General features: G+C 38.7%; 1 protein-coding gene across 3 annotated transcripts in view; it reads left to right on the top strand.

The window, feature by feature from the left end:
• The first annotated feature begins 6,441 nt into the window (after positions 1-6,441).
• Positions 6,442-27,828, top strand: part of AMBRA1 (autophagy and beclin 1 regulator 1) — a 179,163-nt gene continuing 157,776 nt past the window's right edge. For all 3 annotated transcript variants that reach the window (XM_023741818.1, XM_023741816.1, XM_012558870.2), the window contains exon 1: positions 6,442-6,691. The gene's annotated coding sequence lies outside the window, so the exon portion shown is untranslated. The remainder of the gene's footprint in view (positions 6,692-27,828) is intronic.

The following is a 27,828-nucleotide window of genomic DNA, read 5'->3' as shown; positions in this document are numbered from 1 at the left end:
AAGGGGAGGAGGGAGACTTTCCAGAAGTTGTGACAAACTTTCCCCCTCACCACCACCTACACAATTCCATCATCTAGCATGACTGAGTGTGGGGACACTTGTCATAAACCGACATTTAATCTGTGTTTTAGGAGGGTTGGGGCTATGCTAGAATATCTTGATTCATTTGCAAATTTATTAACTAAACTAAAACTAAGACTACAGTTCCCCACTATCCAATGAACTCCAGGTTGAGCACTACTCATTTGAAAGCTCACTGGTTGCAAACATTTATGATCGTGTCTACAAAACCAAGTAAAGGGGCAAACAGCATATATACGGCTAAAACATTTTTTTGTTGCTGTTTTAATTATCTGGAGATTTCAGATGAAAACAATGTATGTTTGTCTTAAATTATGTGGATGGTATTTTAGTTTTTGTACTTTGCTGCCCATATAGGCATAATCTGAGGCAAATGTGAAGAATAAATTTAAATTGGGAAATGGTCTTCTGACCTATGTAAATGGCTAGTAATCTAAGTTTGAAGCTTTGTGTTTTTAAGACAATGTTAGGGATAGTCTGAAACCTCCATGGTTAGCCTGTCTGCAGTAATTGGACCATGATTTGGACCTGGTTCCTAGGGAGAACATCTGGATTCCAATCCCCTATTTGCAACCCTGAGTAGGAGCTAGAGACAAAATGAGTGCAAAAACCCAATCAGCTTAAGAAAGACAATTCAAATGTAGATAAAATAGCAACCTTACACTTTACAACAGATCTAAAGACCATGATAGATTGATGGGCAAATTAGATTCACCCAGGTTTAGACAATTCACGTCTAAATAGATCACATTTCTAATGATCATGATGTTAGAATGTCTGTTTAGCAATTTGTCTTAGTCATCTAGTGCTGCTATAACAGAAATCCCACAAGTGGATGGCATTGACAAAGAGAAGTTTATTTTCTCACAGTAAAGTAGGCTAAAAGTCCAAATTCAGGGTGTCAGCTCCAGGGGAAGGCTTTCTTTCTCTATTGGCCTTCTTAGCAATCTTCCTTGGGACTAGGAGTTTCTCCGTGCGGGGACCCCGGGTCCAAAGGATGCACTCTGCTCCCGGCATTGCTTTCTTGGTGGTATGAGGTCCCTCCATTCTGCTCCCTTCCCTTTCCATTTATCTCTTGTAAGATAAAAGGCTCTGCAGGCCATACCCTAGCAAAACTCCCTTTACATTGGATCAGGGATGTGACCTTAATAAGGGTGTTATAATCCCACCCTAATCCTCTGTAACAAAATTACAATCAGAAAATGGAGGACAACCACACAATAGTGGGACTCATGGCCTAACCAAACTGACACATTTTTGGGGGACACAATTCAATCCATGACATCATTCTATTTTGAAATACCTACTACAGAAGGAAGATTTAGGGAATAAAGAAGGTATGTGAAAGAATTAAAAGGAAGAGGCAAAAGGAATATAATTTCTTGGTTTGAAATGAATTCTGGAGTTAGGCCTACTTGGATATCTTGTGTACAAAGTGATGGACAGAATTTCCCAAGAAAATAAATAATCCCCCACCAAGTCTTATTCTAAAATTATACTGATATAAAAATAACCTGATGGACTAATGAAAGTGTAAATTTTTTGCTGGATTTAAAAAGAGACTTTCTTGAGGATTGTCTTGTTCCCAGTTTCACAGCCACTCACCACATGATACCTCTGAACTGTCCCCTTGGGTCATTTCCTACCTGCCGTTGGCAGTGTTAATCTGGTGATTTTCTCAAAGTAAAGAAATGAACAGCTGATGACAGAAGAAATTTGGAAATAAATTGAGGATGACTCATCCTCCAGATTAAAAACAATTATGGATTATTATCTGCTGTTTATTTCCATTCCAAATGCTATTTTCCATCATCATCCTACTCTTAAAGAGTGGGTCCATTTGGCAGAAGGCTGAATTTAATATGTACAGTGATGTCATTGAGGTGGGAGTAGACAAATTACAGGTGACTGGAAACTTTAACTCTATTCATTATGCAATAGAGGTGCCCTGTTAGATTTTTTTCCTTTGTAAAGTTTAACTTGTGTCCCAGGCTTGCTTTGTTTCCCTCATAAGGCAATGTCTTAATTCTCAGTCTTTCCTTTTTAAGCTTCCCGAGGTGGGAGTTCCCCCCAAAAGTTGTGGTTCTGTTCTGTATATTGCATCAGGAATACGTGCCATCTCTGTATTATAAGTGGCAAGGTGGGGTGTGATCATGGAAAGTGCCTAGCATTTTAGCCCTAAATAACTACAGTTAAGCAAAATTGGGATTTTTCACAACCTAACTCACTAGATGGTGACATGCCTGAGTGGGAGGGGCCGTCTTGGAGAGCTTTCAGAAGCAATTTCAAGTCGATTACTTGCACAATAAAGATATTTCCAGGTGCTGAACTGACTGGACACTGGCTGGCAGTGTTTTTCCCTGGGAGTATTTTATTTCCTAATAATTCCAAATCTATAACTTTAATATCCCTTTGACCTGGGTTTTTACAGGCCATAATTTTTTCAGTTCGTACTTTCCCCAAAGTGATACAGGGAAGGATGAAGGTCTGTACTTCTAAATTGCCAAGCGTTTGTTCATAGGGGCTTGTTATACAATCGCCTGCGAAGGCTTCTCTGCTTGAGGTCCTCATTTCAGATTTGAGCGTCTTCCTGGTATGGTTTTGGGAGTCAGTAATTTTGCCTTTCTCACATAAGCCTCACCTTCCCAGCAAACAAGAGGAAGACCCTCTATGAGATGGATTGACATAGTGGCTGCAACAATGGGCTCAAACATAGCAACGATTGTGAGGATGGCACAGGACTGGGCAATGTTTCTTTCTGTTGTACATAGAGTTACTCTGAGTCAGAACCGACTAGATGGGCACTTAATAACAGCTACAGAGTTATCTCACCCTAGGTTCAGGCTTGATTTCTGCCACCCCGAATGCAGTAGAACTGTTACCAGATCCCAGAGTCAAGGTAGGGAGCCGAGTCTCCTCCTCTCCCCCTCAGGCAATTCCCCTAGGCTAACATGCCCAGTTCTCTTCCTGGTTTAAACAACAACAACAAAAGACTGATTGCCATTAAGTCGATTCTGACTCATAGCAACCCTATAGGACAGAATAGAACTGCCTTGTAGGGTTTCCAAGGAACAGCTGGTGGATTTGAACTGCTGACCTTTTAGTTAGCAGCTGAGCTCTTAACCACTGTGCTACCAGGGCTCCTTTTCTGGTTTAGTCTTTCCAGATTCTTTCCATGTGATTGACAATGGCAAGATCCCTTCTTAGCTTGACCAATTATCTCAGTTTTCCCAGGACTGTTACAGTTGCTCTGAGTCAGAATTGACTCCACGGCGGTGGGTTTTTTTTTTTTTTTTTTTTTGGAGAGGGGTGGTCAAGTTTTAGCACTGAAAGTCCCATGTCCTGGGAAACCCCTCAGTCTTGGGCAAGCAAACAGGACTGGTGGTCACCCTACTTCAGAGGAAGCACCATGCTACCTTTAAAGTTATGACTCCACCAGGAGAATCCTATTAGAATACAATGAACAGTCAATACAATAATGAGTTATAGAGTCTTAACGCCAATATTTAGAGCATCAGCGGTACAACCCAGGATGATCTTTACCTCTACCCACCTGATTTCTTTTTTACAGTTCTTCCTTCAGTGTGAGGAGTGTCCTGTAGGTTTGGGGATCTCCATTCCTGATCACTTATGGACAATACTTCCATCCACATAAACTCCTCCATAAGAACAAACGGTAGTTTGTTGTCGCATTGAAGCTTAAATCCACACTTGAAAAGAAACAATTCTCTAAAGGAAATTTATCTGTAGAGATGCAACTCTGCCTGCAGAATAAGCCATCTTTTTCATGATCTCACAGAGCAGTATAGCTCCACAGTGTCTCAGTTTCTCAAATATCTCCATTTTCAGATGATGATTTTAGATTTACATTTGCATAACTTTCAAGTGGTTTTCCCAAAATAAAAGTCTCTAGCTTTTGAAAAACCAAAAACTTATCATAAACTTGAAATTACAGTTTCTTTAGCTTTTATTACTGTAATAAATGTCCCAAAATGATGTAGTAATTTGGGTCAAATTTGAATCAGGGATGTAGCTCTAGACACTATGCCCTATAAATCTTTCCAAAAAAGGAAGCTTATCGACAGCATGTATTGTAGGAATGGAAACTCAGCCCTGGGAAGACTGGAAAGAAAGGTCTCTTTGCCAACGCCTCATTTGGCTTCAGGAAAGTGGCAGACTGCTTGTTTAGTTGTCACTTAGTACCCATTCGCCTTTGACTTTCAGTGAGTACATAGCTGCCCAGGATAAAGACTAATTCCCAGCTTGCCTTACATTTAAGTATGACTATGTAACTAAATCCTGGCAAATAGATGTAAGTTGAAGTTCCTGTGCTAGTTTGAAGACGTGTCTTTTCGGCTAGGAGACCTGCTTTTCTTCCTGAGATTCCTGCTTTTTGGAACGTGGTCATGACGGCTGGAGCTTGAGTAGACATCTTGGATCTGGGTGAAAGCAAAGCAACAAGATAAGAAGGAGCCTGGTGTCTGACACTGAACCACCATACCTACCCCAGGGTGTACATCTCTGGATTTCTTTTATATGACAGAGAAATAAACCTCTACCTTCTTGTTAGTTGCTGTCAAATTGATTCCAATTTAGGGCAATCCCATGTGTGCAGGGTAGAACTGCTTCATAGAGTTCTCAAGGCTCTGTCCTTTAGGAAGCAGATTGCCAGGTCTGTCTTCCAAGGCCAGTAGTTGAGCACTTAACTGTTTGTGCCACCCAGGGACTCCCTATCTTCCTTAAGTTACTCTGTTTATGTGCAATAGAAACTAATAATAAATAATAAGGTTATAACTGCCTCTTTCTAAGTGCAGCAATACCTATTATACAGAAAATGTTTGGAAGCAACATAAATGTTCAGCAATGGGGAGCATGGTCAGTGTATTCCCTCAATGGACTATTGTGCAACCATTAAAAAAAAAACTAATAAACTTCAATAGGGGAAACTATACAATGCAAAATAATAACAATTGTATCTCTGCTTGAATTAAACTTTAAAAAATTATATATGGATATTTCCAAGCACTTTATGGGAACATGAACAAGTTAAATTATGTTTTGGAGGCAAATGTTTAAGCTGTTGTTTTTAAGAGTTTCATTATTGTTGCTATACTATTTACTCATTTTAAAAGTCCCCTAAAACAGTGATAGACAACAAAAGCCCAGTGTCTTATCCTTATGTATGGCATATTATGGATGCTGGTCTTATCCTTTGACCGTGTATTATTTTTATGGGTTGCCCTGTAAGTATTTTCACTGACTAAAAGGAGGAGATACAAAAAGTAACAATAAATTGTAAATTAAAGTAATACTGTAAGGATGTATTCTTTCACTTTAATTAGATTATAAATTATTTAAGGATCGGGACTATCTTATTTTCTTTTTACACCCTTTCCTCTTCAAGTCTCCTTATTCCTTTGGAGGAGGTAGTGTAGACTGTATTACTGTTCACACTTGATAATCCATACTTGTAGTGACCTACGTGATTTATTGAATTGTACTTAGGATGTACATATAAATCCCTACTTGTGCTAAGCATATTAATTTGTGTACTAAGAGACTTCAGAAAGAGGCCGTTGTTGTGATCATGAAAATGTCAACATACTTTATCAGATTCTGAACCTAGAGACTTTTGATCGTTATGTAGGAGCCACACCTGTGGTTTTACGGTCCTTTGGCTCAAAAAAAAAAAAAAACCCGTTGCTCTGGAGTGGATTCCAACTCATAGTGACCCTATAAGACAGAGTAGAACTGACCCATAGAGTTTCCAAGTAGCAGCTGGTGAATGCGAACTGCCCACCTTTTGGTTAGCAGCCGAGCTCTTAATCACTAGGTCACCAGGGACTAGCTAAATCAGTATCTAGACATTTCGAAGAAAATAGAAGAAAATGCGGTCCATGTATTGGCTTTCCCCTAATTTAAGGTCAGGCGACACAGTGGGTATTCTCAGCTTCTTGCTATGCTTGTGGGACTTTAGGGGCTTTTGTAGAGATTATTTACTTTGTTTCTGTCTGGATTAGCATTCTCTCTCTTTCTCTATACATATATATTTTTGGTGAATGTATTACTGGAAAGCCATGTAATTACAGAATGTTAGAGCTGGAGAAGATTTCAGGGATTATTCATTCATCTTTTTGTTCTGTGAGAAAACTAAGGGTCACCAGAGGTGAAGTGATTTGCTCCATTGGGATAAATATTGTTGAAAGTCCATAAGGTAGTCGAACTGTATAGCTAAACTACAGTTAGACAACAAGTGTTACTGCCCTATGATTGGATTTTCAACACTTTCAAGAAAAACTCCAGGTGTCTTAACAACTTAAACAGCCGGCAACCGACACAGAAAATGGCAGAAGTACAGGTTTAGGATCTGGGCTTGTTTATTTATGCCTTGGACGGGAGCCGGACCTTGAAGGAGCCGAGCTGTTATTCGGCGCTCGGCTATGGTGCCTTGAACGATGGCTCAGGCGCTCCTCTATTTGTGTCTGGGCGTTTGTGTGTTCGGTGATCTTTTGCACCGTCTTCTTGCTTGATGTCTCCTGAGCGGTGGCGGCGCCCGGCCGAGGGCTGAGTTACCCGCGAGGCCTCGCACTCAAGTCGCTTTCTTCCGCCGGTCGGTAGAACGGACCCCTTGCTTCCTTCCTGCCTATTCCTTCCTCCTCTTTGAGGCTTAGCCCACTCGCTGGGCTGCAAACCGAACCCCCACTCGCCTTACAGGTAGGCCCGGGAGGAGCCTGGGAGGCCCGGCCCGGCATCCTTCAGCCGCGGGGTTGAGAAGACCTTGGGGCCAGAGGGTGGGCGGGCGGACCCGCGGCCGAGACTCGGCCAGCGGAGGGGCTGTCGGGCTGCGTTCGGGGGCGCGGCCGGAGAGGCGTCAGGGAACTGAAGGAGAAGCCGGAAGGAGGGAGAGATGCTGGGGCTGCCCGGTGTGGTTCCTTAGGGAGGGAATGTTGGGTCTAGGGTGGGTGTCCGCGCCCCCGATGTCGGGGGAAAATCACTTTCCAGGAACGGATAAATATTTGCGCACTTTGACCCTCCTCCCTTTCTCGTTTTCCCCCCTCCTAAGGCTCCGGGTGTCATGATTCAATTGCACTGGGGACCCCCTCTGAGTCCGGCCTTTGAAGGGACCCTTGAGTAGGTGGAAGCGTGTGGAACGAGGCCCTCTGGCTCCTCGGAGCGAAGTGTCATTTTCTCGCCTTTTTTGGGTAGGGAAACTGAGGCTGAGGTCTGGGACGTGAGTTTTCCCCATATCCCCGGCAGATCTTTAAAGGCACCGTAAGTCACTTTTTTGTCTTTTACCGGTTCACCTTTTTTCGTTTTACCAGTTACTACTCTATGCATAGTGATTTGTCGTTTGATTGTCTGTGGTCCCCTCTTCCTAGGAATATAGATTCTGTTACTGGTGACTTCAGAAGTAAAGAGACCCTGTGATCTTTTGGCTGGTTTTGCTTTTCAGAGTCTGTTATTTTAGCGAGAGTAGCAATAACAGTTTCTTTTTGTTTCTTGGTTGATAATTTTGTTTGCTGTCCCATTTGCTTTAGATGCGTTTTCCTTCCTCCTTTCCCTCAGCCTGTTCTTAGTGGAAATTTTTTTCAACTATGGTGTCCAATAGAGGATGGTTAAGATTTTGAAATCAGATGTTTGCCCTTTTGAGGTTTTGCTTTCTGGGAAGTATCCAAAGGAAACCTAAGGAGTCCCTTTTGGAATACTTTTTCATGTTTGATTAGTGGTCACTGCATATACTAGAGGTAAAAGACTGTGTAGGAATGATTCAAATATTGAGGTGTTTAAATTGAAGGTTGACGTTCTGGGAACTCTGTTATGTTTCTCTTCAAACTTGGGAAATTTGGGGAGTTACTTATTCTTATCCATTTTATTTTCATTGAATTCGGTATTATGATCCTAATTTGTGTAACTTCTTTGTTGAAAAAAATAATTGGCATAGAGGTCAATCTAGGTTGGATAAGTTTCCATAGTATGTAGAATCATTAGGAGAATGCTTTTAAGGGAGAACTGATTAAATTCCTGGTCCTTGAATGGAAATTATACAAGTTTATGACTCTGCACAATTCTAGAATACTCATGTGAGTGTTGGAAAGATTTTTTCTTTCCTCTGATTTTTTTGTGGGGTCAGCAAGATTTAAATGAAAGGCCCTTGATCATGAGTGTTTCTAGTTACTAGGACCTCAGTCCTCCCAGAAAAGGATTAATGAAGAACCACCAGACTATATGGAGAATCTAGATTGAGAAGTTAGGTTGAGAATGTGTATTCTTTGAAAAAGAAGGCTTTATGGTAGAAGAGAATTTATATCAGAGGAAAGAACATAGAGAAGGAAGCGATACTGTCCATTAATGATTGGTAGGTTCTGCATAGAATTTAGAGTTACATGTAGTATCTTAGTGGTGCCTAATAAATGCTAAATAGTAAGTGGAGGTTACTATGAGTGTCATGAAGAAATGTTAGGAACATTTTGTTATGTTTCTATAGAAAATAATTGAAGATGACTTAAGGATAAAAAATTTAGTGGTGGGGTTTACAGGGATAGAGTTTATCAGCATCTTGCCTACTTCTTTGCTTTATGATAGAAATTCACTCACTTTTTAACTTACTTCATCAAATCTTGTTTTGTTCTGTCAGTGTCAGATAGGGGTCTCTTGTGGGATTTCCTTTCAGAAATGTATAGGTTCAGAATGTGATTGAATTATTCTATCTTTTAGTAAGAAAGTTCTTGAGGATTCTTAAAGATGCTAGTTTCTTTGAATATCATCTAGAATTTGGCCTGGAATGGAGTTATGTACATCACTTGGAAAAGATTAGTTATGTGTATTATTTGAAAATGATTAGCTATTTTTATTAATAGAGTAACAACTTACATTTTTATACTGTATAATTTTCAAAATATTTTCGATGTGTGTTAGGAAATTTAGGAAACCTATTTTTCTGAGCATATTCCTTTATGCTGCTTATTAATGCTGAGTCCAGACATTTATGGTATTCGAAGATCCTCATGAATGTTGACAGTTTATGTTGACTATTTATCTCACTCCTCCCATATTACGATAAAGCATTTGCCTCTCTCAAAGGAATTGGAGGAAAAGTTTTGTTGTCAGCACACCAAGGTTTCTTTCCAAGATATGCCTCAGCCCTGATAGAGTTATTTTGGAATGGGAGGCAGATTTTGTTTTTTTTTTGCTCAGTGGTTTGGTTTATAAAAGCAAAAAAATTTCCTTTAATTCATAGTCATTCTTGTTTCTTTCTCCAGTTGTTCCTCATAAACGCAAAGAGAACTTTCTGTTTCTTGTCATAATTTCTGTTTGTACAGAAGTTATAACCTGTCTTGTGGTTTGGGGATAATTTGTATTTTATCTTTTCATATCCCTCCCTGCCAGGTTAATTAGATCTTTCTTTTCACGAAGCTAAAATTAGTTACTGATAAAAGATAAAATTTTTGTGATCAGTTATTGTCAGAAAGTATTTATGAGTCTAGTAGTATGTGGCAGCCTGCCAATGTGATGTGGTAAAAAGAAAATAGATTAAGGAATCAGGAGACCTAGGTTTAAGTCCTAGGCTTACCAGCTTACTAGCTAAGAAATCTTGTGCAGATTACTTAAAGAGACTGTAGGGAAGGTTATTGTCTTTATTGAGCATTTACTGTGTCATGCTCTATGTTATTATCCCATTTAATACTCATAACAGCCCTGTGGGGTAGGTATTATCTTCTTGGATACTGAAGCTCAGAGAGGGTACATAATTTGACGAAGATCACACAGCAGTTACATAGCAGAACAGGGAATTGAATTCAAGGTTGGTACACTTCACTTTACTATGATGCTATTTTGAGTCTTTTATTCAGAGAATAGGAAAAGTAATACTTATGTCATAATAATTTGTTTAAAAAAGTACACGAAATGCTTTAAAAAGATAAAGTGCTGTTCAAATGTTAACTTCTGTGCTCTCTTACAGCAACAATTAACAGATGTCATCTAGGTTCTTTGGCAATTTGCTATTTTCAAAGCATTATTAAGCCAGACCATCATGGAAGATAAAAAAAACCAAACCCATTGCCGTCGAGTCGATTTCGATTCATAGCAACCCTATAGAACAGAGTAGAACTGCCCCATAGCATTTCCAAGGAGCAGCTGGTAGATTCGAACTGCTGACCTTTAGGTTAGTGGCTAAGCTCTTAACCATTGCGCCACCAGGTCTGCATCATGGAGGACAGAGGTGAAAAATGTTAAACCAGCACTGGAGGGGATTGCTAATATATATGTGGAAAAGAGTAAGTGCTTCGAAGTGCTAGTGAAAGAGCAGTGGTTTTAGGTGCTGCATGGAGTGAGACGAAGGATATTTACTCCCTTTTTTCCAGCTAGTCTTGATTTATATATCTTTAGATAAACCTGCTCTAGTGTATTAAGGGAGTGTCTGAGTGGCACAAATGGTTAAGTGCTTGATGACTGACCAAAAAGTTGGCTGTTCAAACCCACTCAGAGGTGCCTTGATAGAAAGGCCCGGCAATCTGCTTCCAAAAGGTTGTTGTTGTGTGTTGTTGAGTTGAGTCAATTCCTACTCATAGTGATCCTATAGGGCAGGGTAGAACTGCCCCATGGGGTTTCCAAGGAGCAGCTAGTGGATTCGAACTGCCTACCTTTTGAATAGCAGCCTGAGCTCTTAACTACTTCACCACCAGGCCTTCTCCAAAAGGTTACAGCCTTGAAAATCCAATGAAGTGCAGTTCTACTCTGTTACACATGTCTCCACCACAAGTAGGAATTGACCCGATGGCAACTGTATTTTTTCTAGTGTACTTTGTATCTTTTCTAACTTGTTCCCTGTCTCTTCCTTTGCTCTTGGAGTTGATAGTTTCCACTTCTCTACCCAGACGTTTTCCTTCCTTTATTGTGTATTGTTCTTATACCGTGTTTTTTCTGAGTTAGGAAATATTTCTGTCAGACCTTTTGAAACTATTTCTTGATTGTGATTTTATGTTTCAACGCTTACCTTCTCAGACTTAATTCATCTAGCGGATGTTTACTGAATACTAATTAGATGTTGGAACACAAAGGTAGACATGATGGTTCATGCTCTCATTAAGTTTATTCCAGTGGGGAGCATACTTGACAAGGTATCTGTTAAATAAAATTTAGGCTGAAATAAGAGCACTGAAAGAAATAGACAAGGGCTGACAGAGACCGGGATAAAAGAGCAAGAAGGGTACCTGGTGTGCCCTGGGATTGGAGTATTCAATCATGGCATCCTTAATCTACCTAAAAAATTGAAATCACGACATACTGTGATTCAGGAAATTAAAGTTCTGCTGCTATCATAATGGAAGTCTTCATTCAGATTGCTACATATAATATTGGTCTGTCACTTAATGTATGATGGCATTGGATTTAGCATAGTAAAGGATAACTATCCAGTGTGCTTGACTGATGAGTTTAATGTTTTACCTCTAATGTGACCTGAATTTAATTAGTTCTCATTTATAATTTTTTTTCCAAATTAACTATTCTTTGAAAGTTAAGTTCAGTGAATTTGAATGTTGGATGCATGCTTTCAGGTGAATTTGTAGCAAGCAATAAACCAAAGTATTTAGCCATAAAAAAGGGATAGACAGGAGAACTGTTGAAATTGAGAGGAAAATGTAGGCTGTTAACTTGAGTATGTGTATAGTGATACCTACGATCTTGTTTGGTGGCCTTCTTCCAAGAAATTCAAAATATTTTGCAAACTTTTTTTTGACTACTGCTTATCAGAATTCTGTTTCTATCTGTAGAATGAATTGAGGTAAATTTCACATTTCATGACTCATCATTTGTTTATTTCTGCTCCCCAGAATAGAACATATATTCTCCCATGAACCAAAATTGCTGTCTTTTAGGACTGATGAAGTGAAGCTTCTGAAATTTTGCTGAGTTGGAGGGGAGATTAATGTTCATGTGTTTTGGGGAGCAAATTGGAGTATTTTAGTCTAGGTGACAGGGGAAAACATGGCAGAAAAACATGACTTCCCAAACTCTTGAGTAACAATATAGTGTACTGACTCTGGAGCCAAGCAGCCTGGGTTCATAATCCCAGCTATACTACTTGCTAGCTCAGTGATTTGGACAAGTTACTTAACCTCTCTGTGCCTCTCCTCATCTGTAGAATATCATACAATTGTGGTAAAAGTTAAATGACTTAATATATGTAAAATTTTAGAACAGCACATAGCTCTGTATATATGCCAGCTATAATTATAAATATTATTATAACAAGACAGAGATTATATATGTTCTTCAAAAAGAGAACAAATAATGGAAGTAGAGTCATGTGTTGCTTAACGTCCATTGTGAAATAGGACATTATGTGATTTGGATGTTATGTGAACACCGTATTATACACAGGCAGTCCCGGGACTACAAATGAGTTCTGTTCCTAAGTCTGTTTTTAAGACTAATTCGTATGTAAGTTGGAACAGCTAGGTATGGTTCATATCTAATGTCAGTTAGTCAAATGTTTATCTTAAAACCAAAAAAAAAAAAAACTAAACCTATTGCCGATGAGGCAATTCCAACTCATAGCTACCTTACGATATACTATATAGTGTACCTTCTTATGTATAAAAAACATTGAAGAAACACTTCCAGATACACTAAAACATCTTAAACATAATAATATAGTAATAATAATAACAGTGTTTTGATAGGACTGTGGACATATATGTGGTCAGATGCTGCCTGAACAGATATTATGCGGTGCAGGACTATACTTAAAGCTTGGTGCTTTTGAGAAAAATAGAATAAGAAATAGGTAAAGCAGCACACTTATCCTACCTTCCCCTCAGTGCCCTTCAAATTAAGTAAAAGGATGAGTCTTTACTGGGAGGGAGAAACTTAGAAAGCAACAATGTCTGAAACAGTTCTAATATAAGATGGATGACAAATTTTTGAAGATTTTGTAATATATGTAGCAAAACAGGCCAGGGCTGTTTTAGGAACAGAAGAACATTTCTTTGGAAAACAGATAGAAAATGTCTATACTAGCATCTGAATTTTACCATTTATTTGAACTGTGGTCGGTGCTTGAAGGTTTTGGAAGAAGCTGGTTAAAGGAATGGAAAAGAATGATATTTAGGGAATAGCTCAGAGATACCAGGTCACCTTAGGTAAACCTCTGGAACAGTGAACATATTTTCTGCACAGTGATAAAGGCTAAGAATCCAGCAGAGTTAGTTTTTTATTACTCTATGCAGTCATAAATTGTGGGTTGCTTCAGTCTTTGCCTTAACTACCTGTTTACATTTTTCTCTCTAAACCTCTTTAATATTCCTGCTCTGTCATTTTAAAAATCGTCTATGTAATGATTATAGCAGAGTCTTATTTTTCAATCATTCATTCAGTATATGTTTATTGAATGTCTACCTCCGTGGTAGGTAGTGAGGATACCAAATAGCCAATCAGCACCAGTGCCTACTGAGTGCTTACTAGGTGCTAGGTATTGTACTAAGTACCCTGTGCAATGGATTCATTTATAGCATCCTTATGATGTAACCTGTTGCTGTTGAGTCAATTCTCGTAGATTATGATGTAGGTACTCTTTTTAATTTCCCCATTTTATAGATGTGGAAATTGTGGCACAGAGAGGTTAAGCAAATTGCCCAAGGTCATACAACTGGTAAGTGGTGGAACCAGGATTTGAATCCAAGAAGCCTATCACCATAATCCCTTTCTCTTAACTGCTAAATTATGCTAATTCTAAACTACTTTAAACAATTAAAAAACCCATTGCTGTCGAGTTGGTTCCAACTCATAGCGACCCTATAGGACAGAGTAGAACTGCCCCACAGGGTTTCCAAGGCTATAAATCTTTACGGAAGCAGACTGCTACCTCTTTCTACCACTGGAGCAGCTGGTGGGTTCAAGCTATCAACTTTTCGGTAGCAGCTGAGTGCTTAACCACTGCACCATCATGACTCATAAACAATTCTAGAGTCTCTAAACTACTGCCAGTATACTAAGACTAGAGTGGAAAAAAATAGACATTGTTCATGCCCTGGTAGAGATTACAGTCCAGAGGAGAGAGAGACAGTAAACAAATAATTATGCCAATAAATGTATATTTGCAAAGTGTGTTAAATCTTATGAAGGAAAAGTAAAAAAGAGATTATAGTAGGGTAACCTGGATTGGATTGGGGCTTTAGGGAGGATTTCTCTGAAGAAGTGATATTTAAGCAAAGACTAGAAAGATGAAAGGGGAAGGCATGTACAAAAGCCTTGAAGGTGGAAAAGAACTTGGCACATTTGAGAAACTGAAAGAAGAATGGTATTGGTGGAATATAGTGATCAGTGAGGAGGGAGGATTTTTATCCTAAGTATAATTGGAAGCTTTTGAAGGTTTTAAGCATGTGTGTCATGATCTACTGTATGATTTTATAAGATTCCTTGGCTCATTGTGGGGAGTGGTTTTGGAAAAAGAAGTGGAGGAAGTCTAGTTAGGTATATAGTAGTCCAGGCAAAAGATGATGACGGTTGGATTAGGCTGTAGGCAGTGGAAATGGAAAGAAGTGGAAAGATTCAGTAAATATTTTAGAATTAGTACAGGCAAGACTTAATGATGGATTGGATGTGTAGGAAGAGGGAGGTGTCAAGTATGATTCCCAGATTTCTGGCATAGTATTTGGGTAGACGAAGGTGCTGTTTCTGAGATGGAAACACTGGAGGTGGAGCAGATTTTGACTGGAGTTCGGGAGTGGAATGAAGACCTCACTTTTAGTCAGGCTAAATATACCTGTGAAAGTATACAAGTAGAGAATCAAGTAAGCTGTTGGATATCCAGGGTGATGCTCAGAAGTGGTCCTGGAAGTATAAATCTGGATGCTGTTGGTATATAGATAGTATTTACAGTCAAGGAAAATGGATGAGATCACCTAGAGAAAAGTAAAGAGTAGGAGGAGGAGAATGCTCAGGACCAAGCTCCAAGGAATGAATTTAATAGAAAATCCAGGAAGGAAGTGTTATTACAAAAACTGAGAGAGGAGCATGTTTCAAGAAGGTGATGATCAACTGTATTTTGTTGGATTTAGCAACATTGAGGTCATTGATCATAGCAAGAGCAATGGTGAGGAATGTAGAGGCAGAAGCCAGACTGAGGTGGGTTTAAGGAATGGGAAGGGAAGAAGTAGAGATGGTCTGTATATTTTAATTATTAGTGTGTCTGTCTCTCCATAAGAAGTAACAGCCACAAGACAGTAAGGTCTATGATGATAGGAACCATACTTCATCTTTGTGTCCTTGGCTGTTTAGCCTTGATGTCTTGTCAGGAGGTTATATTAAAGGAGAAGGTGGCAAAGGATTGAGGATATTTGTAGGATGGTGAAAGTAATGATTCTCGTGGTCTTTATAGGCTGACATTGGTGAAAGTAATGATTCTCATGGTCTTTATAGGTTGACGTTAAACCACACCCATTGCTGTGGAGTTGATATCGACTCATAGTGACCCTATAGGACAGAGTAGAACTGCCCAATAGAGTTCCCAAGGCTGTAATCTTTACAGAAGTAGACTGCCACATCTTTCTCTGTGGAGTGGTTGGTGGATTCAAACTGCTGACCTTTTGGTTGGCAGCCGAGTGCTTAACCACTGCGCCACCAGGGCTTCGTACATGTTGGCCTTGTAAGTCATCTTATTCTTAGGTTTATGTACATTTTATATACTTTTAAACTTCCCTATCTTAATCCTTTCTGTTTTTACCTCCCTACCTGTTTAATGGAAACCCTGGTTTTGGTATTATAGGCTTTTAAACTTTATATTCCTTATCTTTCTTTTTTCTTATTGCTTTCCTGTGGTCATTGTTACTATAGTTAATTAGCTGAGGTGCTTGCTTGTTTACTTAATTTATCTTTTTATTCATTCATTTATTTTTTGGCTCTTATTTCCATGTAGTATGCTTTACAATTGTGATGAAACTCTAGACTTTATTTTGCTTTCTGTTTTGTTTCCCATTTACCTATTCTTCACCCAGGGTCTAATTACATGTATTGAGATAATATTAAACATTTTGGCTACCATCCTACCTAGAATTTTACACGATGACCTTCTTGGGAAACACTAAACATTTTGTGGACGTTGTCCCTGTTAGTTCTAACATTCTGGTTTTACTATTTGCATATTACTAATGGGATAATTGAAGCACAGCATCTGCATCTTTTTTACTTCCTATCATCTTCAGAGCAAGTCAGTGATGAAACTGGGAATTTAGGACTCTTAATCATGGTCTTTGTCTAAGGTGACCCATTTAAAGCCATGTTGCTTTTACATGAAGCTGTTTGAAGTAGCCTGCTGTATTTTATAATCTCTTGAAGGAATATTGTTCCGGTGGTGTTAAGCAGATGTTTTCTTTCCATAAAGGACAGAGCAGAGGGAATGTGTTTTAATTGCAACAGAAGGAATATAGATTTCATATTAGAAAGAAATTCCTGACTACAAGCTATTGGAATGTTGCCAAGGAAGGTTGTGTAATGTCTTCCCCAGAGACTTCATTACTACCTTCTAGGATGATTTAGGTGTGAGTTTATTTAGAAATGAGGGAGATGACCAAGGTGACTTGCTGAGGTCCTTGGTAATCCCAGGGCGTAATTGTTCTATGGTTAATCAAAACAGCATCTCTGGAATCTTAATAGGTATATTTTCATTTTTCTCATGAAGAAATAATCAGTGTAGAGTAGGTAAATTGTTCAGATCTCCCAGTAAAATATGAGATTAGCATTCTAAATCATCTTGGCTCCCATGCCTTTATTGAATGCTTAGGGACTTGTTCCTTGCCCTAAGCAAATCTTTTCTTAACTGTATGATATAGCAGTGTTACGATTCTTCCTAAGCCATAAGGATCAAAGCCAACATCTGTAGCTACCATAGAGTGTGTGATTTGAGAGTTGTTGGCTGGGTTTAGATTGGGACTGAGAATCTCTTTTCTGTAAAAATTGCTTTGGTCTCTGGTTACACATGTAGAAGAAATGGGAACACATGATCAGTAACAGATTAAGGTAATAGATTCTTAATGACTAGTTTAGGCAGGGGCCAGGTTAAAATTGCTTGGGTGAAGGAGCACCTGACGTAGATGTATTTTTGGTTTGTGGTGCCTGAAGGAATAGAAGCCCAGAAGATGGGCAAATGAACATTAAATTATTTTGGTGTAGGACATGAACATAAAAATACTCATTAAATGCAATATTAAGTTGCCAGCTTAATTGCTCAGCTCAGGAAATGCCAAAGTTAAGGTACTCAGAACAACATTAACTCATCCATTTCACAGTTAGTGTCTACATTAAAGTATCTCAAAGGAATCTCGTCTGTAATCAAAATCTCACTTGGGGTCATCGGGTCATTGACTAACTGAAGGCTAAGCTGGAAAGGGTTACCACTGATACCTTTAAAGAAAACTTTATTAGGTTTATTTATTTTAGTTGAATTTTGGGAGCACTTACTCATTTGTTCATTTCCCTGCTCCTGAGAATATCATCAAATATATTTATTGAGCTTTATTGAATCAGCAACAGCTGTTACAACGGTAGGCTAAAATAGAGGGGAGCCAACTTTTCAATGCTTACCATGTGCCGAGAATTTTATGTTTGTTCTTCCATTTATTAGTTATAACAAACCTACAGAGTAGATGGTGGTATCTCTGTTGTATAGGGCAAGAAAAAGTGAGAATCTTTTCTTGCCAGAGGTTATATAGCTGGTGAATGGCAGAACTGAGATGGAGAAGGCAAAATCTTCTCTTTTAAGCCAGTGTTTTCCACTGTGTTCCTTGGAGGTGCCTAAGGGGTGGCCATGAGAGTAAGGAAGAATTTTGATTCTCCCTCCCTGCTTAAACCAGAGCAGCCCTACTTTTATTTGTTTTATATTTTGGTATTTTCATATATAAGATTTCTTTTGGAAAAAGGATTCTGCTGCTTTAAAAAAGCAAACAAATCTGGGAAACCAGTCATCTGAGGAATAGTGAAAGAAAATTAGTTAAACCAACCTAACAATGGAAAGAATGGCCAAGTTACATTACTGCTAGTTATGAAATTATGTCAATGTTTGAAGTGATGATTTCACGGCCGGACCTGCAGTACAATTTTTCTGTCTTTAGGCCGTGTGGTATACTGGACAAAGAGTATGGCCTCTGAATTTGAATCCTTGCCTAACTCCTGGGTATCTCTGGGTTTTGAGGGCACTTAATTCTCTAAACCTGGTGCCTGAAAATGTGAAATGGGGATTGTAACATTTACCTTTTAAGAGTGGCTGTAAGGATCTGAAATAACATGTAAAGTGACTAACTCATAGTAGACATTGCCAAAACACTAGCTATTGCTAACGATGATGATGGTGGTGGTGGCAGCTTTTTTAGGGTATATTGACATTCCCCTCCCAAATGCCTGAAAAGCTTCTGCCATATCAAGAATAGGCAGTCCATTACCTACTGTGTGTACCTTGCGGTGGGTGTTTAGCATGTTTGTTTTTGATTAATTTAGTCTCTAAACTGCTGTGACTATTCATGGATACATCTGTCATTGATGAAATGAGAACACTTTAACTTCATTAAGTTCATTATCATTGGACTTAAAGGAAACAGCACTGGTAAGGAACTCCATACAGTGACTTGAGAGATGTGGGTTCTTATGGAACCTTAGTAAGTCATGTAACAATGGACAAGTCAACTTAACTTTTCTAGATCTTATGTTCAAAATGATGTCTAAATCACTTTTAACTCTGTATGTCTATAATTTGACCAAAAAATTAAACACAGTTTCATTGCCAGAATTTCCAAAAATTGCAGCATTCTTTTTAGGGAAGGAGCTTTGTGCTGACTTAAGCTGGCAAGTTTTGGTTTATACTTATTCAACACGTCCAGTGCAGTGTTTTATATAGAAGGACGTTGAGGACCTTTTGCCCAGGGATCAAGAAGGGGAAGGTATGTGGCTTGTAGAATATTAAAGGACACTTGGTGGCACAGTGGTTAAAGCGCTAAGCTGTGTAACCAAAAGGTTGGTGTTTCAAACTCACCAGCCACTGCACCGGAGAAAGATGTGGCAGTCTGCTTCTGTGAAGATTTACAGCTTTGGAAGTCCTATGGGGCAGTTATACTCTGTCCTATAGGGTTGCTATGAGTTGGAATCGACTAGATGGTAATGGTGTTTTTTTTTTTTTGCATGTAGAATATCAGCAGAACTCAAACTAGAACACTTGTATTGGAAGGAAGCTAATGTGAGAGATTATCATTTGCTTTTGGGAGGATACCTGGATTCTTTGTACTTCCTGGAGGATAACACTTGCCACATTTCAGTACAGTGGCTACAGTATATTGCAGGTGCCTCCCCATTAGACTGAAAGCTCTTTAAGGTTGGAGATGTTTTCTTTTCTTTTTACTTCTCTGTCCCTGTCACCTACAATGTGGCTTGACACGTAGTATACCCACAGTCGTCAAGTCGATTCTGATTCATGTTGTTGTTACATGCTGTCGAGTCAGTTCCTATAGGACAGAGTAGAACTGCCCCATAGAATTTCTAAGGCTGTAAATCTTTACAGATTTTTACAGATCTTTACAGAAACAGACTGCCACATCTTTCTTCCACGGAGCGGCTGGTGGGTTTGAACCGCCAACCTTTTGGTTAGCAGCCGGGCACTTTAACCACTGTGCCACCAGCCTAGAAATATGCAAAATGAAAAAAAAATAATAAAAGTTGAACCAAAGGCAGCAGATACCTTTAGAAAATAGCATGTGCCTAAGTTTACTTGTTGAGTTTATTCAATTCTCATCTGTTGGTATGTGGTAATATAGGAAAACCTGATGAAGTGAAAAAAGCACCAGCTTTGTAGCTTTGAATCACACCTTTACCACTTACTAGCTCTTCAGTCTTGTTAATTCACATCGTGTTAGGTTTTTGTCTATAAAATGGGAGTGAGGTGGGAGGGGACTTTAGAGATAGGATATAGATGGCATTAACACCTAATAATGATAGTAGCTATTACTACAAATGGATGGGTTTTTAAATTATCAACAATACATTTTGCACTTCTGCCTGAAAGAGGAATATATTTACAGAAAAGCTTGTTAATATGGCATGAATACATGGGAGAATTATTCCTCCTTGCAATTTTCTGCTGAAAAGAAATTATTTAGTGTTTCTTCCTTTGTGGGTCCACAGTGTAGTTCATGGAGGGGGTGGGGGGGATCCTAGAGTAGCTGCTGAAGACCTTGTGTTATTGCAGATCTTTTTATTTTTTCACAGATTCCTTTAGAATGCTACTTCTGTATTGCACACTCTGTCTTTTACTCTCACTGAATATGGCTGACTCAGCTATCCTCGGTTAGCACGGAAAATATCTGCCTGGTTTGCTCTAGTCAGAAAATATTCAATACCTTGCTTGACGTTTAAAAAAATTATTTTTTAGCTCTCTGTGATATAGTGATAGATGAAAAAGATAGGCTGCCGGGTAATATGTGGTGTATATGAATGAGGCCCGATACAAAACCCAGAAACTGTTAGGTATATATACGTACTTGTATGAGCAGTGAATTTGTATGGTTATCTCAAGAGGGTGGGTTTAGAAGCGTGTGGGAGGGAGATTATCCACAGACTACTATTGTTTTACTGTTACAAGGAACATGTTACTTTTTTTTTTTTAATTCATTTAGATGAAGGTTTACAGAACAAATAGTTTCTCATTAAACAGTTAGTGCACATATTGTTTTATGACCATGATTAACAACCCCACGACATCTCAACACTCTCACTTCTCGCCTTGGGTTCCTTATTACCTGCTTTCCTGTCCTCTCTGGCCTTCTAGTCTTTGTCCGTGGACTGTTGTGCCCCTTTAGTCACGTTTTGTTTTATGGGGCTGTCTAATCTTTGACTGAAGGGTGAACTTCGGGAGTGACTTCTTTACTGAGCTAAAAGGGTGTCCGGTGGCCATACTTTCGGGGTTTCTCCAGTCTCTGTCAGGCCAGTAAGTCTGGTCTTTTTTTGTGAGTTAGAATTTTGTTCTACATTTTTCTCCAGCTCTGTCCAGGACCCTCTGTTGTGATCCCAATCAGAGCAGTCAGTGGTGGTAGCTGGGCACCATCTCGTTGTACTGGACTCAGTCTAGTAGAGGCCGTGGTTACCTTTTTTTGTAATTAAACTTTTTATTTTGAGGTAATTGTACATTCACATGTGGTTGCAAGACATAGGGATCCCCTGTACTCTTTATCAGGTTTCCCCCGATGATGCCAGTACCAGTTGCCATTGAGACAACTCTGACTCATGGCAACCCCATATGTGTCAGAGTAGAGCTGTGCTCCGTAGGGTTTTCTTTTCTTTCTTTCTTTTTTTAGAATTTTATTTATTTTGTTGTTGTTGTTGAGAATATACACAGCCAAACATATACCAATTCAGCAGTTTCTGTATGTACCATAGTGACATTGATTGCATTCTTCAAGTTATATAACCATTCTTACCCCCCTTTTCTGAGTCGTTCCTCTCCATTAACATAAACTCACTGCCCTCTAAGGTTCCTATCTAATCTTTTTGAGTTTCTGTTGTCAGTTTGATCCCATATAGATAGTTCTTAAAAGAGCATAATGCTCAAGGCAGACTTTTTTTTTTTTTTAATTGTACTTTAGGTGAAGGTTTACAGAACAAATAGTTTCTCATTAAACAGTCAGTACACATATTGTTTTATGACATTGGTTAACAACTCCGTGACTTGTCAACCCTCTCCCTTCTCGACCTTTTTTTTTTTTTTTGGTGAAAATATTTGTAGCTAAAGATAACTGTTTCAAAAATTTCTACATGCACAATTCAGTGACATCGATTATGTTCTTCCAGTTGTGCTGCTATTCTCACTTTAGATGAAGGTTTACAGAACACAGTAGTTTCTCATTAATCAGTACACATGTTGCCCTATGACAATGGTTAACAACCCCACTACATGTCAACACTGTCCTTAATCAACCTTGGGTTCCCTATCGCTAGCTTTCCTGTCCCCGTCTCAAGTCAGACATTTTTTTTACTAGTTGAGCTAAACTGTCGTTTGTTTGATTTCTTTTTTTTTATGTGCTTTAAATGAAAGTTTACAGTTCAAGTTTGTTTCTCATACAAAAATTTATACACACATTGTTATGTGACCCTAGCTGCTCTCCCTATACTGTCACACCACGCTCCTCCTTTCCATCTCGGATTTCCTACGTCCATTCAACCAGCTCATGACCCTCTCTGCCTTCTCATCTCGCCTCTGGGCAGGAGCTGCCCATTTAGTCTCATGTATCTACTTGAGCTAAGAAGCACACTCTTCACAAGTATCATTTTGTATCTCATAGTCCAGTCTATGTCTGAAGAGTTGGCCTTGCGAATGGTTTTAGTTTTGGGCTAACAGAGAGTCCAGGGGCCGTGTGTTCTGGGGCCCCTCCAGTCTCAGTCAAACCATTAAGTCTGGTCATTTTATTAGAATTTGAGTTCTGCACGCTACTCTTCTCCTGCTCCATCAGGAACTCTCTGTTGTGTTCCCCGTGAGGGCAGTCATCGGTGGTAGCTTCTGGTCTCAGGCTGATGGAGTCTCTGGTTTATGTGGCCCTTTCTGTCTCTTGGGCTAATATTTTCCTTACGCCTTTGATGTTCTTCATTCTTCTTTGCTCCAGGTGGGTTGGGACCAATTAATGCATCTTAGATGGCTGCTCACTAGCTCTTAAGACCCCAGACACCACTCACCAAAATGGGATGGGGAACATTTTCTTAATAAAATTTCTTATGCCAGTTGATCTAGATGTCCCCTGAAAGCATGCTCCCACACCCCCACCCCTGCTACTCTGTCCCTCGAAGTGTTTGGTTATATCCAGGAAACTTCATAGCTTTTGGTTTAGTCCAGTTGTGCTTACTTCCCCTGTAGTGTGTGTTGTCCTTCCCTTCACCTGAGATAATTCTTGTCTACTGTCTAGCTAGTGAATACCCTTCTCCCTCCCTCCCCACCCTCGTAACCATCAAAGAATTTTTTTTGTGGGTTAAAAATTTTCTTGAGTTCTTATACAATATTTGACCTTTTGCGACTTACTGAATTTTCACTCAGCATAATGCCTTCCAGATTCCGCCGTGTTATAAGATGTTATAAGATTCATCATTGTTCTTTATCATTGCATAGTATTCCACTGTGTGAAGAGACCGTAATTTGTTTATCAGTTTGTCCATTGATGGGCACCTAGGTTATTTCCATCTTTTTGCTATCGTGAACAGTGCTGCAATGAACATGTGTGTGCGTATATCTTTTTGTGTGATGGCTCTTATTTCTCTAGCATATATTCCAAGGAGTGGGATTGCTGAATCATATGGTACTTCTACTTCTAGCTTTTTAAGGAAGTGCCAAATCGATTTCCAAAGTGGTTGTACCATTTTACATTCCCACCAACAGTGTATAAGTGTTCCAGTCTCTCCACAACCTCTCCAACATTTATTATTTTGTGTTTTTTGGATTAATGCTAGCCTTGTTGGGGTGAAATGGTATCTTACTGTAGTTTTGATTTGCATTTCTCTAACGGCTAATGATCATGAGCATTTTCTCGTGTGTGTTAGCTGCCTGAATATCTTCTTTGGCTAAGTGCCTGTTCATATTGTTCGCTCATTTTTTAATTGGGTCGTTTGTCTTTTCGTTTTTGCGGTCTTACAGTATCTTGTAGATTTTAGAGATTAAATACTGACCTGATTCGTTGTAGCCAAAAATTTTTTCCCAGTCTGTAGGTTGTCTTCTTACTCTTTTGGTGAAGTCTTTTGATGAGCATAAGTGTTTGATTTTTAGAGCTGCCATTTAGTTTCTCTTCTGTTGTTTGTGCATTGTTACTTATGGTTTGTATTCTGTTTATGCCATGTCTTAGGGCTCCTAGCGTTGTCCCTATTTTTTCTTCCATGGTCTTTATAGTTTTCGATTTTATGTTTAGGTCTTTGATCCATTTTGAGTTAGTTTTTGTGCATGGTGTGAAGTATGGGTCTTCTTTCAGTTTTTTGCAAATGGATATCTAGTTATACCAGCACCATTTGTTAAAGAGACTGTCTTTTCCCCAATTAACGGGCTTTGGGCCTTTGTCAAATATTAGCTGCTTGTTGGTGGATGAATTTACGTCTGGATTCTCAATTCTGTTCCATTGGTCTGTGTATCTGTTGTTGTACCAGTACCAGGCTGTTTTGACTATTGTGGCAGTATAGTAGGTTCTAAAATCAGGTAGTGTGAAGCCTCCCACTTTATTCTTCTTCTTGAGTAATGTTTTACTTATCTGGGGACTTTTCCCTTTCCATATGAAGTTGGTGATTTGTTTCTCCATCTCTAAAAAATGCTGTTGGAATTTGGATCGGGATTGCATTGTATCTGTAGATCGCTTTGGGTGGAATTGACGTTTTCACAGTGTTGAGTCTTCCTATACATGAGCAAGGTATATTTTACTACTTATGCAGATCTCTTTTGGTTTCTTGCCGTAGTGTCTCGTAATTTTCATTGTATAGGTCTTTTACGTCTCCGGTTAGATTTATTCCTAAGTATTTTATCTTCTTGGGGGCTATTGTAAATGGTATTAATTTGGTGATTTCCTCTTCAAAGTTCTCTTTGTTGGTGTAGAGGAATCCAACTGATTTTTGTATGTTTATTGTGTATCCTGATACTTTGCTGAAATCTCTTAGTTCCAGTAGTTTTCTGGTGGATTCTTTGCGGTTTTGTGCGTATAGGAGCATATCATCTGCAAATAGAGATACTTTTTACTTCTTCCTTACAAATTTGGATATCCTTTATTTCTTTTTCTAGCCTAATTGCTGTGGCTAGGACCTCCAGCACAATGTTGAATAAGAGTAGTGGTAAAGGGCATACTTGTCTGGTTCCCATTCTCAAGAAGAATGCTTTCAGCCTCTGTCCATTTAGGATGATGTTGGCTCTTGGCTTTGTGTAAATGCCCTTAGTTATGTTGAGGAATTTCCGTTCTGTTCCTATTTTGCTGAGAGTTTTTATCATGAATGGGTGTTGAACTTTGTCAGATGCCTTTTCTGCATTGTTTGATAAGATCGTGTGGTTCTTGTCTTTTGTTTTATGTGATGGATTATATTGATTATTTTTCTAGTAATCATCCTTGCATACCCGTTACAAATCCCACTTGATCATGGTGAATTTTTTTTTTTTTGATATGTTGTTGAATTCTTTTGGCTAGAATTTTGTTGAGGATTTTTGTGTCAGTGTTCATGAGGGATATTGGTCTGCAATTTTCTTTTTTTGTGGTGTCTTTACCTAGTTTTAGTATCAGGGTTATGCTGGCTTCATAGAATGAGTTTGGGAGAATTCCATCCTTTTCTAAGCTTTGAAATACCGTTAGTAGTAGTGGTGTTAACTCTCCTCTGAAAGTGTGGTAGAATTCTCCAGAGAAAACGTCTGGGCAGGGCTTTTTTTTGTTGCAAGTCTTTTAATTACCTTTTCAACCTCTTCTTTTGTTGTAGTTGTATTTAGTTGTTCTACTCTGTTTGTGTTAGTTTAGGTAGGTAGTGAGTTTCTAGAAATGTGTCTATTTCCTCTAGGTTTTCAAATTTGTTAGAGTACAGTTTTTCATAGTATTCTGTTATGGTTCTTCTAATTTCAGTTGGGTCTGTTGTGATATCATCCGTCTGATTTCTCATTCGGGTTATTTGCTTCCTCTCCAGTTTTTCTTTTGTCAGTTTGGCCAGTGGTTTATTGATTTTGTTGATCTTTTCAGAGAACCAGCTTTTGGTGGTGTTAATTCTTTCAATTGTTTTTCTATTCTTTATTTCATTTAATTCTGCTCTAATTCTTAATATTTCCTTTCTTCTGGTGCCTGAGGGCTTCTTTTGCTGCTCTCTTTCTGCTTGTTCGAGTTGTAGGGTTAATGTTTTGATTTTGGCCCTTTCTTGTTTTTGCATGTATGCATTTATTGCTGTAAACTGACCTCTGAGCACTGCTTCTGCTGTGTCCCAAAGGTTCTGGTAAGATATGTTTCCATTCTTACATGATTCTTTGAATTTATGTATTCCATCCTGTCATGGATTGAATTGTGTCTTCCAAAAATATCTGTCAGCTTGGCTGGGTCATGATTACCAGTACTGTATAATTGTGTACCATTTTGTAATCTGATGTGATTTCCTTATGTGTTTTAAATTCAATCACTATGATGTAATAAAATGGATTAACAGCGGTTATGCTGATGAACTATACAAGATTGGATAGTGTCTTAAGACAATCTCTTTTGAGATATAAAAGAGAGAAGCAAGCAGAGACACACGGGAGCCTCATACCACCAAGAAAGCAGTGCCAGGAGCAGATCGCGTCCTTTGGACCTGAGGTTCCTGCGCAGAGAAGCTCCCAGACCAAGGGAAGATTGATGACACGGGCCTTCCTGCAGAGCTGACAGAGAAAGCGTTCCCCTGGAGCTGATGCCCTGAATTTGGACTTGTAGCCTACTGGACTGTGAGAATAATTTCTCTTTGTTAAAGCCATCCACTTGTGGTATGTCTGTTACAGCAGCACTAGATGACTAAGACACATCCTTAATTTCTTCTATAACCCAGTAGTCTTTGAGCAAGGTGGTGTTCAGTTTCCGTGTGTTTGATTCTTTTTTCCTTGCTTTTTCTGTTATTGATTTCTACTATTATGGCTTTATGGTCAGAAAAGATGCTTTGTAATATTCCGATGCTTTGGATTCTGTTAAGGTTTGCTTTATGGCCTAATGTGTGGTCCATTCTGGAGAATGTTCCTTGTGTGTTGGAAAAGAAAGTATATTTGGCTGCTGTTGTGTGGAATGTTCAGTATATGTTTATGAGGTCAAGATGGTTGATTGTGGCATTTAGATCTTTTGTTTCTTTATTGAGCTTCTTTCTGGTTGTTCTTGTCCTTCATCAAAAGCAGTGTGTTGAAGTCTCCTACTATTATCGTGGAGCTGTCTATCTCTCTTTTCAGTGCTGTTAGAGTTTGTCTTATGTATTTTGGAGCCTGGTCATTGGGTGCATATATATTTACTATGGTTATGTTTTCCTGGTATATTGATCTTGTAAGCATTATATAGTGTTCTTCCTTATCCTTAGTGGTGGATTTTACTTTAAAGTCTATTTTGTCAGAGATTAATATTGCCACTCCTGCTCTCTTTTGAGTGTTGTTTGCTGGATATATATTTTCCCATCCTTTTAGTTTGTGTCTTTAAGTCAAAGGTATGTCTCTTGTAGGCAGCATGTAGATGGATCATGTTTTTTTAATCCATTTTGCCACTCTCTGTCTGTTTATTGGTACATTTAGTCTGTGTGCATTCAGCGTAATTATTGATAGGAATGAGTTTAGTGCTGTCATTTTGATGTCTTTTTTCGTGTGTTGTCGACAAGTTTCTTTGTTCCACTTAATTTTGTGTGCTGTCGTTTTTCTTTATGTATTTTCTTTTCATTGTTGTTGATTTTGTATTTTCTGAATCTTTCTTCTTTCTTTCTTTTTATTTTGATGTGTAGGATTGTTAGTTTCCTTTGTGGTTACCTTAATATTAACTCCTATTTTTCTAAGTTTAAACTGCTCTTTTATTTCTTTATATTGCCTTGACTTCCTCTGCATATAAAAGATCTATGACTACATTTTTTAGTCCCTCTTTTTTGTTTTAATGTTGTCATCTTTTACATATTGATGTCTCTGTTTCCCTATTTTCAGTGTTTTAGCTTTAATTTATTTTTGTGACTTCCTTATCTGGTTGCTCTGTTCTGTGTTCTAGTCTTGGGTCATTATCTCATGTTATTTAT

Source organism: Trichechus manatus, unplaced genomic scaffold, assembly GCF_000243295.1.
Source record: "Trichechus manatus latirostris isolate Lorelei unplaced genomic scaffold, TriManLat1.0 scaffold00191, whole genome shotgun sequence".
NCBI lineage: Eukaryota > Metazoa > Chordata > Mammalia > Sirenia > Trichechidae > Trichechus > Trichechus manatus.
Note: the sequence above shows the minus strand (reverse complement) of the source record. Positions and strands in the feature narration are given on the sequence as shown.